Here is a 17,672-nt window from a genome sequence, read left to right on the forward strand (position 1 = left end):
CAAAAGCAGGATACCGAACCAAAACTGATAAAATCCCAATCGGTTGGTTGGCTATTTTACACCCCTACTTCCTACAGTATCTCGACCGCCAATAATACATGGCAGTTCGAGTCCATAGAATAAAATGGGTTATCTTAAGAAACTGATCAACCACCAGCGTAATTGAATCGTGCTAGGTGCTATGCCTAGGTAAAAGTACCCCAAAAACAATACTCACATGATGACAATTAACAGTTGCAATTGGGAAGTCACTATCTTGTGACTGGCCCATAGTTAACTGATGAGTGTGACACCTATTGCTCATCTGTCCAACATCCCTCCATATACTAGGCCTATAGCATTTGTCTTCCAAGAAGAGAACAACTTTATCTTGCCTAAGATGGATTATACCCCTTCCTGTAGCTCTTGGATTAGAAAATTTCTATCTTCCCCATATTTGATTCACAACGAGTTTGAAAATGATTCTGTGAATAAACACCTTTAATAGCATCAAATTCAATTACCTCAACCATAAAGTATTAAATCATTCTACAACTCAATGCATTTGCAACATGGTTTTGTGAACTATTCTCATGCTTAAGGACAAAATTGTAAGCTACAATGCTTGCACCACAACATAAAATTCCACATTAATACAATTTCCTTGCATTGTTAACTTCTTGCTTAAAATGCAATAGGTTTATTCCGTTGGCTAAGATTCTACCAAACTGACTTGAGAAACATCACATTCCACTTCAAGTGCTTGGTTGAAATCCTCGCCCTTGCAGTCAGGAAATGGAGATCTCTACATCATAATCAATGATTGTAAAAGAGACACATTAATACATCAGTATTTTAAAACTCATAATGATGTGGCAATTTATAGACTCTGAATTTTGAATTTTTATGATGTTCCACAAAATAGACCTAGGTGGTGGCCTCTCTTCTTCCTCATGGAATGAGTTTATCTCTACTTTTTTGGACATTGAAGCCTGTATATCATATCCTAAACTGAATCGTAGCTCCTTTTGCAAGTTTTTGCACTTCCCATGCAAGGGCTGCCACTTGCTGGGTGAAATCTACTAGAAAGTGATAATTTTTGTCAAGCTGCCCTCTCCTTGCCTTGAAGTATAAAAGCAGTTTCTAAGGACTTGAAGAGAAAAATAAAAAAAATAAACACAGTAGAGTATTGAGAAAAAGACTTGATAATTCACCGAAGCAAGCATCAATAGCAGTAGATGAACAAAAATCCGGAATTGGCCGTTTTTCTGACAAGCTTTATACATATTAACAATTGAGTACCAAATCCTTATTTTGTCACCCTTATGAATACCATTAAATCCATGACTACAGTTGCAAAATCCTTTTTCATTAATCCTATATGGTACAAGCATCATAAAACACTCACTTAAATCATCAAACAGAACTCTAATGCTCTCTAAGATTAAGAATAAGATAAATAAATTGGTCAGGTCCTGGAACTTCTCTTTTAACTCTGGTGTTGCTGAACTTTTTATCAGATTCTTCTCCTGAGCTGTATCACATAAGTAAACATACACAACAACATTAATCACATTCTAGCTCAAACAAATCCATATTTGGAAATATGAGTTTACATACATAAGTTTGCACCACAATTTAATTTCAATAAAAAATGCCTTCACCACCAACACATTTTCTAAATTAACCTAAATTCATTTCAATTGCAAAAAAAATCGTTGGTTACCAAATATGAGATCATGCCTTGCACATAAAATTAAATTTACACAATGTCTAGGACTGTAACATATACACAAATTTCCTAACTCATCCTAGCAGCTAAAATTTAACATACTAACATAAAATCTAAGAACAAATTTATGCACTTATATATTTATAGCATGTGAACTTATAAAAAAAAAATGAAGTTTTGGGGTGTGAAAACCTTACTCGAAGCAAGTCTTTATTAATAGAGATGAAAAAAGTGCAAAGAGCTTACAAGCTTGCACTCATCAATAACGCCCTCAATGTCGATGATGCCACTTTTTATCATTTGTGTAGTTACTAGTAACAGTCAAACCATTCGAACTTATGTTCATCTAGTTTATTTATATTGCTACTTCATGTTTAATGGTTAAGACTTGGTCTAACAACCTTGAAGTTATGGGTTCAAGTCTTGGGACCATCACTTTGTGCATTATGCCAAAGGTTAGGTGTGTACTTTATCTTTCCCCTCCCAAACACACATTAATGTGTACTAATTGGGCTTGGGTAAGTGAGCAATTTGATTACCAAAAAAGAGAGATGTAATGAGGCTTGGTATATGACCCTAAGTGTCCGTAAAAAATAAACTTTTGCGGCAACACAACTCTTGGGCAACATGAAAACAAGATCTAACCAAACAAAGAAAGTAAAACCCTCACAGCTCGAGGGACTAGGCCAAAGCATGAAAACCAAAATATAAACAAACAAACTGCACCCATCCAAAACACTTCTTCTCACAACCTAGAGGCTCAATAGTAGGCATATATAACTCAAGAACTATACAATAAACAAATAGAACCATTAGCCCACATCTCGTTATATCAATTAGAGTCTACACTCTTCCTAGAAGGCTTTGGGCATGACTTCCTTTCCCTTGCAATTTGTTTGGTTGAGTTTTTAGAATTTGCTTATAAAATTTTTTCAAAAAATTACAAATTAGTTTGACCAAAAAAAAAAAAAAAAAAAAAACACCAAACTAGTTTATTTTTGAATTTTTTAAAATTATTTTCGCCCCCAAAAAGAGAAAACTATATGAAAATAATGATTTTTTTTTTCTTTCACCAAACTAGGTTTTGTAAATTTTCAAAAATAGATTCTGAAAACTCAACCAAACATTAGAATTTGAATTTCTCTTTGAGTTTCCTTTTGTTCTTATCTCTAAAAGGAGTGGCATCAATAATCCTTTTACCTTGGCTTCTTTTATTTTTATTTTTATTTTTATTTTTATTTTTATTTTTTATTAGCAATAAAAGGAGTGTTTTGAGGCTAGAGGGCCATCTATCTCTCCCCTAAGCTTGTATTTTGTAGTTCTTGTGTGCTAAATAAAATTCTGTCTTTGTATTCTCCTCAGGGATCTTGTTTTCTTCTTTGTGATTGTAGTTCCTTCTGTGGCTGCTTATTTGGTATTAGAGCCGTGGAAGCTTTAACATTTGTTTTTCTAGTTTTTCCAACTTCAAGTTATAATCCATTACCTTTTTCTACTCTTGGACTTAACACAGAAATAGTATGCTCTGTGATTGTCGCTATTTGTGGATCATATCATCCGTAGCATTTTCCTTATAAGAAATACTCACATCTTTCCTCTATTTTTTTCCTTTATGCTGTGTTTGGTTGGGGGATTTGGGGAGGGATTTGGAAAGGAAAAGGGAAAGGGAAAGGGAAAAGGTGTGTGAAATTAGGTGAAATGTAGGTATATTTTATTTACATTTCACTTACATTTTTCCTTTCTATTTCCATTTCCAATTCCAATTCCAATTCCAATTCCAAATCCCTTCCCAAGTCCCCTAACCAAACACAGCATTACTCTTCATCTCAACCCCTGGAATCTCATTTGGAACACATGCTGATAACACATCAAAAATATTTGATGAAGTTGGATAAATGGATGTAGAGGTCACACCTTAAGCTTTTTCTTTGGGCAAGAATGCATGGCATCCTTTCCATATCTCTTTTTGGCTTTCCGCCCATTTACTGGGTTTTGTTTCCCCTTTACCCCTTTTAACTAACCATTCTTGTTTGGTTAAGGAACTAGAAACCATGAGCTTTGGTTAATGACTAAAAGCTTTGCACTCATCACATTTTTGGGGTTTTCTTGACACTTCAACTCTAATTTCATAAGGGTCCTCATGACCTAAATTAAGTATGAAGGAATTTGGAATCTCCTTATTTGCTTAAATTTCAATACAGACGCTTTGGAAAAATAAGCCTACAATGGGATCGAGTATACTGCTAATCACATTTGCCACATAGCTGAAACCATCTTCCATCCAAAGCTTAAATGGAACATCAAAAAACTTCCTGCAAACCAGCAAACTAGAGAGTTCACTCCTAAATAATTTCGTACCAGGGTGACATCTTTTTACAATTGCATACATTTCAACTTCCACAATTCATGTTTGTCTTACTATATCATGTTAAGTAGCTTCCAAACATCTTCTATTATAAGAATTGGTTGGTCTTATAGTTCTTACATTTCACCCATGGCGTTGTGATATGCATTTTCAAATTTCTCTCATTAATGATTTGACTATAGATAACAAAATGGTACCCTTTTAAAATCTATGGGGCTGTGATATTCATTATTTTTAATTAATGTATGTTTTTGTTAAGTTATATTTCATCTATTTGATTGTAGTCTTATATATTCAAAACCTCTTAATCTAAAGCTGTTCTCTAATCTTAAAACATTTATTCTACTATAATTTCGTTGATCAATACTTTTAACAATTAACATAACTCATGTAATCTTGTCTTCAACATGTCTAGCCACTTCATTCATTAATTGCAAAGAAAACATTCAATAAGTTTGTAACAGTTTCATTTAACCCAAAGATTCACATGCTTGGAGAGTGAACTTTTAGTTGCAATATATGTATATATATTTCTCAGATATCTACAACATACCCATTTATGTACATATGTATTTACTTATGAAAAAAGTAGTGATTTTCAAACAGAATTTATAGCTAGAAATTCACTAGTAGAACATGGCATGTTAGTTTCTAATTATTTCATAACAAATATCCATCATCATTGTTATTATTTTCTGAAGTAATAGTGCCGTGTTATTCTAGTTAGAAATTCTTTTTATGAAGCATTCCCAGTGAAATAAATCACTGTATTTGCTTTGGCCCACTACCTTGTTGTACAAGACTTATTTGACACATTCCAACATCTTTAAAAATATGAAACATACAGTCACTTCCAGAAAACACCTAAATGTTATATCCATATGGTTTCCCGAATACTTCACTCACCTTCTGCGAAGTCCAAGTGATTAAACTCTTGATATTGGATTATAGAATTCCATTGGTTGGTGTTGAAGTTGTTACCTTCGGACTGGTTTGTAATACATAAATTCGATTCAGTTCTGTTGTCGCTCCATTGATCATCTCTGTCAGTTACCTTCTTGGGTTGGATGAAATTCTCATACTGAGTTCCTTCAGTGGGCTGCTTTCTCTTATGTCCATTGATCGAACTGTAGAAAGGTGGGACTGAGTATTGCGAATAGTTTGTCAGAATAGCCTTTACAGACTGAAGTAAAGGTTTTGCTAGCTTCAAAGCTTATGCTAGAAACTGTGTCCATGGAAGACCCAATGCTTAATGGTAACACCAGGCAATCTCTGTACAGAAATTCTCTGACCATTTCAAGTTTGGCATTTGTACTTGTAGAGCATGGTTCTTCACAAAGTGATTCATTTCTATAACCAAATTGATCTTCCAAACTGTTCCTTATACTGTTTTTCTGCCGAAAGTGGCAGAGTACCCAATCATCGAACTGTTAAGAAGAAAAGCATTTGATCAATCTCTGCTTAGTGTAAAAAAATAGAAAAATTATCAATATTCTTGTGCTGGTATTGAGTTGATATATGAAATGTGTATTGTGTCTGCATGCGTTATTGGAAACTCATGAGAAGAGGAGCTGCTTAGAGCTTGTTGTAGACTATGCCAATGCAAGAAGTGGCATGAAAGGTTAAGCCCTTATGTTGGATCCAGTGATTCATAAGAACATCCACTTCTTGTTAACACTCCATTTGTTTGAGCTGGTGTTTGGCATAACGGAAAACGAAAGTCAACGCAAAATGTTTCCGTGGTCAACGGAAAAGAAGCCTATTTGGGCGGAAAACATTTTCCAGACTAACATCATACCAGTGGTACTGCACTACCACTGCTGCCATCACCTTCACCACCACCATCACCACTGTGGCCACCACCGCCGCCCCACCACCACCACTAATACAACCATTAGTACATTAGAGCTTGTTGTAGACTATGCCAATGCAAGAAGTGGCATGAAAGGTTAAGCCTTCATGTTGGATCCAGTGATTCATAAGAACATCCACTTCTTGTTAACACTCCATTTGTTTGCGCTGGTGTTTGGCATAACGGAAAACGTAAGTCAACGGAAAATGTTTCTGTGGTCAAAGGAAAAGAAGCCTATTTGGGCGGAAAACGTTTTTTGGACTAACATCGTACTAGTGGCACTGCACTATCACCGCTACCATCACCTTCACCACCACCATCACCACTGTGGCCACCACCGCCGCCCCACCACCACCACTAATACAATCATTAGTACATTAGTTTCAAGGATGCAGCCAAACATAGGAAAGTGTTTTCTCTGAAAGTTTTCCACTGAAGCAAATGGAACGTTAATGAAAACTAGATATCATGCAAAACAACTTACCCTTATGCATCCTTTTTGGTTGGAAGTCAACATCGTTGCTTCGGGCAATTTGTACTCCTGCATGTTCCAGTCCGTCTTGATTCCTCTTGGAGGGCGTCCTCTATAGAACACCAGAGCTTTTTTCACTCCAATTATCCTTGCTCCACATGAACTGCGAATTTGTTTATTAGTTCCCGTAGCCTTCCAATAACCTGAAGCTGCCATCCTATTAGGCCTCACTCCGTTGGGGTACTTCCTATCCCTTGGGGTGAAGAAGTAGCATTCCTCCTTGCCAAACAAAGCTTTCCCTGTTTAAAAAAGAAACAAAAAAAAAAAATAATAATTCTTTTTCGCTTGGTAAGTTTGACCATCAAAAGAATAAAAGAAGATTTCAGGAACAAAGTGTTGGATGCAGCAACACAGAAGTGAACTTGCAGTTGCTTTGTTTCTCAAATAGTGCACAATGAACTCCTCATCAGCTGGGTGGAACCTAAAACCAGGTGGAAGTTGAATATTTGAGTTGTTTTTTTTTCTCCATGGAAGAGGGCTTTGTTCTTTTTTTGTTGATGGATGAACCTAGAATGAATTAACTACCGATATTATCGAGTGCGGTTGATGTGAATTAGAGAGCAGTGTACTGGTTATATTATATATGGTGTACTCTCATGCAGATTAGGGCATTGATGTTGGCTAATAAAATAGGATTAAATCAATTACATGTGGGTGGTTTTATGAAATTGGAAGGAAAGCAACCCTTTGTCTTAACTAGTGACTTATTTGTGTGGACAATGATGGGTCTTTGTATATACCATATTTAGAAGTGTGAGATAGTATTGTAGCCTCTTGCTAGAATTTTGACCAGTTTAATGATTGTGGAGATTCAATATGAAGTCTGCTAATTGAATGGCTTGGATCATCTAAGTATAACCAATCTATGACTGATTTTGAGTTGGCGCAGCATGGAGGTGATGTGTGAAATGTGATAACGTGGTTAGGTTGCGTTATGCTTCCATAAATATAAAATTGAATGGCTTGAATTGTGACCAGTATAATGAACCAGTCTCTTTGTGACGTTTATTTAGCCATGATTTTGTTTTGTGGGAAATATTTTTCATTTGGATCGAAGTACCATGTTTGACTTTCAGAGTCTATCAGAAATTTGATGGCTAGCCTTGATTTGTTCTCGTATGTTACATGTATGAACTGGTTGATCAAACATCTTCCTGAGAGAACTAGGAGTTATTTTCTAAGTTCTTTGGTCAAACATCCATGAAAAAGCAGGCATTGAGGAGGAAGTTTCCAAACCAACATGGCTAGCCTGTTGGTCAAGAGTCTTTATACCTCGCTAGGATGTTCGAGGTTCGACTCTTCTCACATTTTGTGGGTCATTTTTTTGTTATATTTGTTTGGAGTTTTCTGGTATTTGTTTCGTTTGATGAGCTTGCTGTATGATTTTGGCTACATGTTAGACTTTATTTGTACTTTTCTTGTTATTTATCTCCTCCTTCCTATTGACCAAAAATAAAAAAGAAAAGAGTTTCTGTTGGTATTGATTTCATGCGAAATGATGGATATATAAAAGCAGATGGCTTCAATTAGTCTCGGCTATATCTTTTATTTGTAAAATATTTCAAAATCGAAAGCTTCAAAATAATTTGCTTTAAATTCAATTATTGGATTCATCAAAATAAGAAGGGTTTGATCCTTTTAATGCCAACATAGCAAGATAGGAATAAATCACTTTATAATTATTATTATTATTATTTGTTATATATGTATTTTTTCCGTACTCGTACTGAATAAAATATAATGAATAGAAAATTAAAGCTAATTAAAAGTGAGGAGTCGAGACCCGGATTAACCTCCAGTTTGATTACAAAAATAAGGAAAATATTAAACATAAATATTTTCTATATATAAAAAAAAAAAAAAAAACTTGTACAGAATCTCGTAGGCGTCATTTTTTTGTTTTGCAATGGATGAATATTATTTTATACATATAAAAAATTCAATATATAAATTATTATGTTTTTTTGTTTGTACAAGGTTGCCGTACAGATGCTGCCCTTTTGGCTCCATCCGTGCCATGTCATGACTTAGCTTTGTCCGTATAAAATTCCAAAAGGAAGAACCCTGTGAAAAACTTGCTATTAAGTTGAACTGGAGAAAAACAACTCTTTTGAAAACTACAAAATCTTTTGATACCCAAGGTTGATTTTGCATGCAAATGAAATGAACCGTGTGAGGTCATTATGTGTAGGGTTAAAAGAACTGAACCGTTAATAAACAATATAACTCAGCTTGTTTAAAGTTAATTTGAGTTTGACTCATTTGTTAAATAAATTATTTCAAATCAAATTTTTAGACTTGTGTCGAGATTGAGTAGACTCAAACTCAATTAAGCTGGTGAATATAGTTACATAAATTAATATTTATTTTTAATGATATATCAAATATATTTTATTTGTCTATTTATGTTTGGTGTTTGTATAAATTTAAATATTTGATTGATAAAATTTATTAATAATATGTTTTTTTTTTTGGGTGCTCATAATGTTTTTTTTTTTTTTTAATCTCTCTTAATGTGCATTATAGTTTAGTGTTCTTTTATTTTTTAAAAATAAAAATAAAAAATTCTTTTCAAACTTGAGTTTGGCTCTTTTATATAATCGAGCTGACTTGCATTGATTTCAATTTTGAGCTCGGGTTTTTTAAGTTTGTTGTGCTCATCTTGGGCTTGAGTTATCAAATTTTTAGCAAGCTGAGCTCGAATATTTCAAAATATATCTCGATTCAATTTGACTTAACTCGGTTCACTTAGACAAGAAACGTGTTGTGAGATTATTCATACCGATGCTTCCATGTCATGTTCTGTAGATATGTACGTTGAATCCTAAGGGAGGTTTTATTTGGGAGTCTGGAAAAGATATGGATATTCTTTGGGGGCTCGAAATCTTGGCAGCTAGCAGAGTTTTTGTATTGACAAAACACAACCATTTTACTAGTAATGATGAAATTGTTTTTGAGGTTGGTTTGACAAATTTAGTGTGTTAGGTGCTGTTTGGTGCAAGTTAGGATATGTTTTTCAGAGTTTGTTAGTGTTTGGTGCAATTTTGCTAATAAATTGTGAGGTAAAAAATATTTTAAAAAGCTAAAAAAAAAAAAAAAAAAAACTTGAAGCCGAGTAGGGATTGTTTTTAGCTTTTGCATTTAGATTTGTAAACCAACAAATCATAGTAATTTAGCTATCTATTGTTTTACAAAATAACGAAAAAAAAGGCCTTTAATGATCTTTTTTTTTTTTTTTTTTTTTTTTTTTTTTTTTTTTTTTGCGGGGGACAATTACAAAAGAAATTTCAAGATTTGAGTCTTTTAACAAAATAAATTATGAGTTTTCAATTTTATCAATTTAAATCTTAATATTTTGATTTGTTTTCAATCTAAACCATTCATTTATTTTATTACGTACAATCAATGGAAAAAAAATATTTTAGTCATTAAACTCAATATAAGAGCATCTCCAACGTTGTATATTTATTTTTACCAAATTTGAGTAAAAATTCCATCTGATCTTACGCGCTCCAACTGACTTTCATCAAAACACCAATCGATCAGGTGGACGACCAGCTGGATGTCCTGCCGATTGTCCCTCCAAATGGACCACCTCCTTGCAAAAATTTGTGAAAAAATTATACTAGCCAGTTGTTTGGTGGTGAAAATGACCTGTAGTTCCAACGGCTATGAATAGTGATTTGATGCTCAATTTGATGAAAGATTTGAGAAATCCTAGATTTAATGAAACATTTGGTATTGGGTTGGAGCAGCAAAAGGTGGGTTTTTTCATTAAATTTTATATTTGATGAAACATTTGGTGTTAGGTTGGAGATGGTCTAAGTATGCATAAAATGTCTAAAATATTATTTTTATTGAGTTTAATGACTAAAATATAATTTTATAGTTATTTTTACTTAATAAAAATAGACAAATGGTTTAGATTGAAAACAAATTAAAAGTTTAGGGTTTAAATTGACAAAATTAAAAGTTTATGGTTTATTTTGATATGAGGGTCCAACTTTGTGATTTTTTTTTTGTAATTGTCCCTTTTTTAATTTTTTAACTTTTTATGGTAATGCATTAATTCATAGTTTAAATCTGGTTTCTGCTAAACCCAGCCGCAGTTTTGATATGTAATTGTGTAACCTATTGAATAAGAGATGTCAAATGGGTTTCTCACTCGCAAGGAAATCTTCTAGACTGGACTATTACTAAGAACTATTGGTGAAAATGGATCATTGATGTTATGTCCTAGACTTATCAGCTTAGAATTTTTTTGATATTGTATTTGTATGGAAAATATTAAAATGATATAGTGTGGAGTTTACATATAAATGAATCTTAAGTCATAAATTGATGTTTCTGGATAAAATTTGGGATAAAAATTATGAATTCGTAGTATTTCTCAAAATGGATAGGTATAGGGCTGAACATGGTTCAGTTCTGAGGTAAATCAAGACTAAATCATTATTTATAGTTTTATGAAATTTAGAATCAAACTGAGTTATGAAAATTTTGGAACTAAATCAAATCGAACTTAGAAAATGTAAGTTGCTTCGGTTTGGAACAACGGTTTTTATATACTTTGTCACTATGTACAATATAACCACAATACGCTCAAAACATAAAATAATGTCAAAATTTTACAAACAATAATTGTTTAAAGAAAAATTTGGTCAAGATCCCTTCATAATAAAACTTTCATACATTAATACAAACACAAAATTTTTTCTTGGAAAGTCCGTTGAGTGATTTAATGATTTAAATTTTAAATTCCTATCTAAAAAATAAATAAATTTTAAATTGATATAACTTTTGATTTAGACATCGTTTTTTAATAAAATTAATATTTTTAAAATTCTCTTATTAAGATTTATCAAATAGGATTCATGAAATTCTTTAAAAAAAGTAATAAAATTTTTACTGTTGAAATTAATGTCAACAATAAAATTTTACTCTATCTCATAATAAAATTTATAGTGAATCAAAGTAAAATTTTATTATAAAATTTATATTTTATTTTGTATTGTCTTCAAGATTAAATTGATTCAAATTTAATACTTTAATGACTTAATTGACAAAATCGAAACTTGAAGAACTTAAACGAAAAAGATGTTAAATTGTAAGGACTAACTGTAATTTATCCAAGTAATATCAACCTGGAAGTTTATACATGGTACTGCCCATTTTTCAATCAATCAACCCACATTAGGATTAAAAGCAACTTCTTTGAGTCTCCCGTATAATTTATTCAATAATATTGACAATCACTCATGACATTGGTGCAATTGCACACAAAACACAAATTTCAAATTCACCCATAAATTATTACTTGGCTAATAATATAGTAAGTCCAGTTGTACCCACAAAACACAAGGTTTTGCTAGTAGCATCATCAACCCAACAAACAAGAACACACACTACAAAGAGCAAATAGTAAGAGCTAATAGCTTATTCAAATTTAGACAATAGTCCCATAAATGTAATCATAACAACTAGATAGTTTCCACACATATATGAGACCACCTTGTAACCTTGGTTGGTTTCTCTAACTTTTGGATCTTCATAGAATTTGAGAAAATCATGCCGCGAAAATCACCTGTGAGGAAAAATAAAAAACCAAATCTAAATAGTTTATAGAGATACCAGAGAGAAGAAAAATACTAAAAAAAAAAGACAAACACATGTTCTCATATATATATATATATATGTTTCTTTTTTCTTTACTTTCTTTTCTTTTGAACATACAACATGGATGTCTCAACAACATATGCCGCTTCATAGTTGGTTTAGTTAACAAATCTAGAGATGCCCAACAAAAGCAAAGCTAAATAGTTATTAGATCAACCTCAAAAGAAGAAGAAAATTATTAGGAAAATCGGAAGGGATAAAAATTCTAAAATAGGAACAAAGTACAAACATATTGTTATCCCCAGTGGTTGTGTGTATGTGTAAATAAATGTATAAAAAAAATAAACAACAAAACAAAAATAATTAATCCAGAAAATAATTATATAAATTAAATTCTGAATCAATTGCTTACAGAAATTATAAGTCGACGCTTGTGTTGGACATAATCTCCTTAAAGTAGATTTCGCCCTCGCTCTGGTGCTTCAAGATTTATCGGCGCCTACTTCCCAAGATGTAACAACTAACACTTGATTTGCAGCACTACAAACACAAGTCTGACGAACCAAACAATGCTGTAACTCTCTCTTTTTTATCTTGGAAACTAAATGGTAGACTGATGCAAGAGCATAGAAGGACGAACAGAAGAAGAAACAGAAGAAATGTTTGGAAAATTTCGATGATAGAATTACTGGAATGACAAGATATATATAAGAGAATAGGTAGCTTTTCCGAACAGGTGTCAACAGATAGAAAACCTATTCGGACAAATTCAATAGGTAGAAAACCTATTTGGACAGATTTGAATAGAAATAGATTTGTTCAGGTGGAATTTCAAGAGGTATGAACCTCTTCGGGTGGATTCGAACAGGTATGAACCTGTTAAGGGGAAAGAAAAAATTTGGACAGATTTATTTTGAATTTTGAAACCAAAATTCAAAATTAAATAAATAAAATACAAATGTTTTTTGCCCAAAAAGACAAGTATTGGGTCGGACAAGCCCAACCCAACCCAACCTCACACCCGCGCCCAAGCCCAAGCCCAAGCCCAGGCCTGGCCTGACCGACCGATCAGATGGACGGCGGTGGCGCGCGCATGTTTTTGTTTTGGGTCCAATGGGTCTAGCCTACTTTACCCATAACCTCACCCTTCCACAAACTTGGTTACCCCTTAGGGCCCATCCCAAGTATCCCAAACTAGAGTTTATGTACCCATTTAAATCGTTAAGCCTTTCCAATATGGGACAAGCACATTTTACAAATGTGTAGGAAACCCATCTAAAGCCATTTTCACGAATCCGAAAATGCGCGTTGAATTTTCATTCACGGAAATGGTTTTGAGCAACCAAATATACGATGTTATTCACTACACAACATTAAGCATGAACCCAATTAGTAACGTTAAAAATAACGCTTGGGTTCTACCTTAATTAATATTCAAAGTTAGCAAAAAATAAGGTTTTTTTCAAAACCATTTCCCAACAATCCCCCATATGAATGGAATTTACGATAACGGACATTCAACAAGATGTAGACAAAGAAAGAGTATATTAAGAAGATACACCACATTGAGATAGGTAGCTTTTGGCTTTGAACCTCCTTTAGTGAAAGCCTATTAGACTTACTGGCTAACTAATGGACGCGATGCTTTGAACTGTTCAGCTGTTTGTGTAAGCCAAGACAATAGACTACCCATAGTGTATCTGCTCACATAGTTTGGTTCTTACGATTGTATTCATTTTGGCCCTGAACAACACCTGGTAATTCATGAGTGCTCTAGAGAATTTAGCCTTCTCAATTCTCATAGAATCGGCCCAGTTCACACTCATATAAGTGACTTCTAATTAAGAGTATCTTGTTATACCCCACTTGGATGTCCAAGCTATAAGAATCATTAAAAACAAAGCTTATCCTACTAACGCTACAGGTATCACTCTTTTTATCATAGAAATGGATAGGAGTAAACCTCCTTAGTGATACGTGAAGTCATCCATAATTCGGTTGTCCCTTTGAACCTAGATCTCGGGATCTCCAATCAACTAGGTTGGGTTGCTAGTATGGCGACTTTTAAGTGATAGGCTTTAATATCATTCCCCTCGATAAATGGTACACTTGCTCTCTGGCTAGTCCTTTAGTCAATGGATCCGTAATATTCTCTTTTGACTTTACATATTCTATGGACATTATTCCATGTGAGAGAAAATGCCTAACGGTATTATGTCTTCGACGAATGTGTCGAGACTTACCGTTATACATATGATTCTGTGCCCATTCTATTGCTGCTTCACTATCACAGTGAATGCATATAGTTGGCACAGGTTTAGGCCACACTAGAATGTCTTCTAAGAAATTACGAAGCTATTTTGCTTCTTCTCCTATTTTATCTAATGCGATAAACTCAGATTCCATTGTCAACCTTGCTATGGATGTCTGCTTAGAGGATTTCCAAGAAACTGTAGCACCTCCTAGGGTAAAGACGTATCCACTAGTGGATTTTGAGTCTTTAGTATCTGATATCTAATTCGCATAGTTGTACCCCTCGAGTACTGCTGGATATTTGGTATAATGTAATCCATAATTTCGAGTATGTCTTAGATATCTAAGTACCCTAATTATCGATTTCCAGTGATCGGAGCCTGGATTACTTATGTACCTACTCAATTTGCTTACAGCATAGGCCATATTTGGCCTAATGCAATTCATTAAATATATCAAGCTTCTGATTATCCGAGAGTACTCTAATTGTGATATGCCTGCACTTGTATTTTTTGATAAATGAAGACTAATGTCAACAGGTGTTTTAGCAGGACGGTCGTTATGCTTTCCAAATTTCTCCAAAATCTTCCCAATATAGTGAGACTGAGATAAAGCATATCCTTCAGATGTTCTACTAATTTTTATTCCTAGAATTATGTTTACTACTCCCAAATCTTTCATGTCAAACTTTCTGTTCAACATTTTCTTTGTGGATTTAATTATGTCATTATTGTTTCCAATAATGAGCATGTTATCCACATAAAGACAGACTATGACATAGCCTTTGTCTATGTGTTTAACATAGACGCATTTTTCATATTCGTTTATCTTAAAACCATCCGAAAGCATAACGTGATCAAATTTTTCATGCCATTGTTTCGGAGCTTGTTTTAATCCATAAAGGGATTTGACAAATTTACATACCTTTTTCTCTTGGTCGGGAACTTGAAACCCTTTCGGTTGTTCCATATAGATTTCCTCATCTAAATTGCCATTCAAAAAGGCTGTTTTAATATCCATTTGATGTATCTCTAGATTATACAAAGCTGCAATCGCAATTAGCATGAGAATAGATGGTATTATTGTCACTGGCGAATAAGTGTCAAAAAAATTACGGCCTTCCTTCTATCTGTATCCCTTAACAACAAGCCTAGTCTTATATTTATCAATTGAACCATCTGCTTTTATTTTTCTCTTAAATATCCACTTATATCCAAGAGGTTTACACCCCGATGGAAGATCCACCAGTTCCCAAGTATGATTTTGCAAAATTGATTCAATTTCACTATTCATAGCCTCTTTCCACAATGGAGCTTTAGGACTTGACATTGTTTCCTTGAAGTTTTAAGGCTCATTTTCTAACAGATATATCAGAAAATTTGGACCAAATGATTTAGAGATCCTAGTCCTCTTGCTACGTCTAGGTTCATCTGCTTCTTTATCATTTTGGTCTTCACTACCACCCATAGCAGTATCAAAAGTTCTTTTATTTGAACTTGTCTCTTCAGTTTTCTTGCAACGAAAAATGTGTTCGAAAAACGACGCATTCCTTAACTCAATAATAGTGTTTACATGCATATCAAGATTTTCAGATCTATGAACTAAAAATTTGTATACACTACTATTATTTACATAACCAATTAACACACAATCAATGGTTTTTGGTCCTATCTTAGTTGTTTTAGGACTAGGGACTGCCACTTTGGTCAAACACCCCCACACTTTGTGGTAATTGTAGGTAGGTCGTCGACCTTTGCATACTTCATAAGGTGTTTAATTGATTTTCTTGTGGGGTACCCTGTTAAGGATAAAGTTAGCAGACAAAATCGCCTCCCTCCACAAGTTCTGAAGTAACCCTGAACTAATCAACATGGAATTCATCCTCTCTTTAAGAGTTCGATTCTTTCTCTCAGCTACTCCATTTGACTAAGAAGAATAGGGTGCAGTGGTTTGGTGAATAATACCATGTTCAGAACAAAATTCCTCAAATAGTGCATCATACTCACCACCTCTGTCACTCATTGTCTTAATAGTTTTGCCAAGTTGATTTTCAACCTCAAGCTTATAAAAGCTTCTAAGGCTTCATCTTTACTTCTCAATAAGTAAACCTAACAATATCGGGTGTAATCATCAATAAAAACAATAAAGTACTTTTTACCTCCTCTAGTTTGAACAAATTTTAAATCACAGATATCTGTGTGAACTAAACTTAGAGGTTCAATACTTCTTTCTATTTTATTAAATGATGCATTAGTGAGTTTTGCCTTAACACAAATCTCACATTTATGATTAGGATCAAACTCTAAGCTTGGCAAACATTCTAAAGAAACAAGTCTATGCAAAGAATTAAAATTTATATGTCCTAATCTACCATGCCATAAAAAAGAAGACTCAACAATATAAACAAAAGATGTGTTCTTATTATTAATAGCCAAATTTGGTACAACAGTTAATACATTGATCTTAAAAAGCTCATCACTCATGTAACCTCGCCCCACATATATTCCACTCTTGGAGAGTACAATCTTGTCAGATTCAAAGACTAGTCTAAACCCATTTTTGATCAACAACGACCCAAAAATCAAATTCTTGCGAATCTCCGGCACATGAAGTACATTGTTAAGAGTGAGTTCTTTCCTCGAGGTCATTTTCAGCACAATCTTTCCTTATCCTTCCACAGTTGATATGGAGGAGTTTTCCATAAAAAGTTGTTCCCCACTTTCCACCACTTTGTAGGTTGTGAACATCTTTTTATTGACAAAGATATGGCGAGTTGGTCCAATATCCACCCACCACTCAATGGGATTGCCCACCAAATTTGGCTCAGAGACTACTGCAACAAGATTGATGTCTGTCACTCCATCGGAAAGATAAAAATCCTCGGCTATGTTGGCTTGTACTGGCTTTTTGCTTGAACTCCCTCCGTCTTTGCAAACGTGACAATCCTTAGCACAATGTCCATCTTTGCCGCACACAAAACACTTGCCTTTGAACCTCTTGTTGAACCTGTTGTTAACTCCTTTGTTGATCTTACTAGTGGATCCTTGTTTGGGACCATTGCCATCATGTTTCCGTTTCTTGTTGTTGAACTTTGACCCTTGTTAATGTTCCACAACATTTGCTTTAGCCTACATGATATGGTTTCCTGACTTTTTGTCGGAACCACGGTTGTCCTCCTCAATTCTGAGCTGCACTATCAGTTCTTCCAATTTTATTTCCTTGCGCTTATGCTTCAGATAATTCTTGAATTCTTTCCAGGTCGGTGGCAATTTTTCAATGATTGCCGCTACTTAGAAAGATTCACTGAAAACCATCTCTTCCGTATGTATGTCATGGAGAATTAATT

At 33.9% G+C, this 17,672-nt stretch overlaps 1 long non-coding RNA gene and 1 pseudogene across 2 annotated transcripts in view; one reads left to right on the forward strand and one right to left on the reverse strand.

Annotated features, from left to right (window-relative positions):
* The window catches only part of LOC114271981 (syntaxin-71-like), a 290,405-nt pseudogene that overhangs the window by 21,982 nt on the left and 250,751 nt on the right, over positions 1-17,672 (forward strand). The window lies entirely within an intron of this gene.
* On the reverse strand, positions 1,294-8,452 carry LOC145792638 (uncharacterized). The gene is made up of 3 exons (XR_014332318.1): positions 6,410-8,452; positions 4,980-5,500; positions 1,294-1,513 (listed from the first exon to the last, which is right to left on the reverse strand). It is a non-coding gene; the product is annotated as an uncharacterized LOC145792638 (long non-coding RNA).

The sequence above is a fragment of the Camellia sinensis genome, chromosome 6, assembly GCF_055761805.1.
Source record: "Camellia sinensis isolate YWXY chromosome 6, ASM5576180v1, whole genome shotgun sequence".
NCBI lineage: Eukaryota > Viridiplantae > Streptophyta > Magnoliopsida > Ericales > Theaceae > Camellia > Camellia sinensis.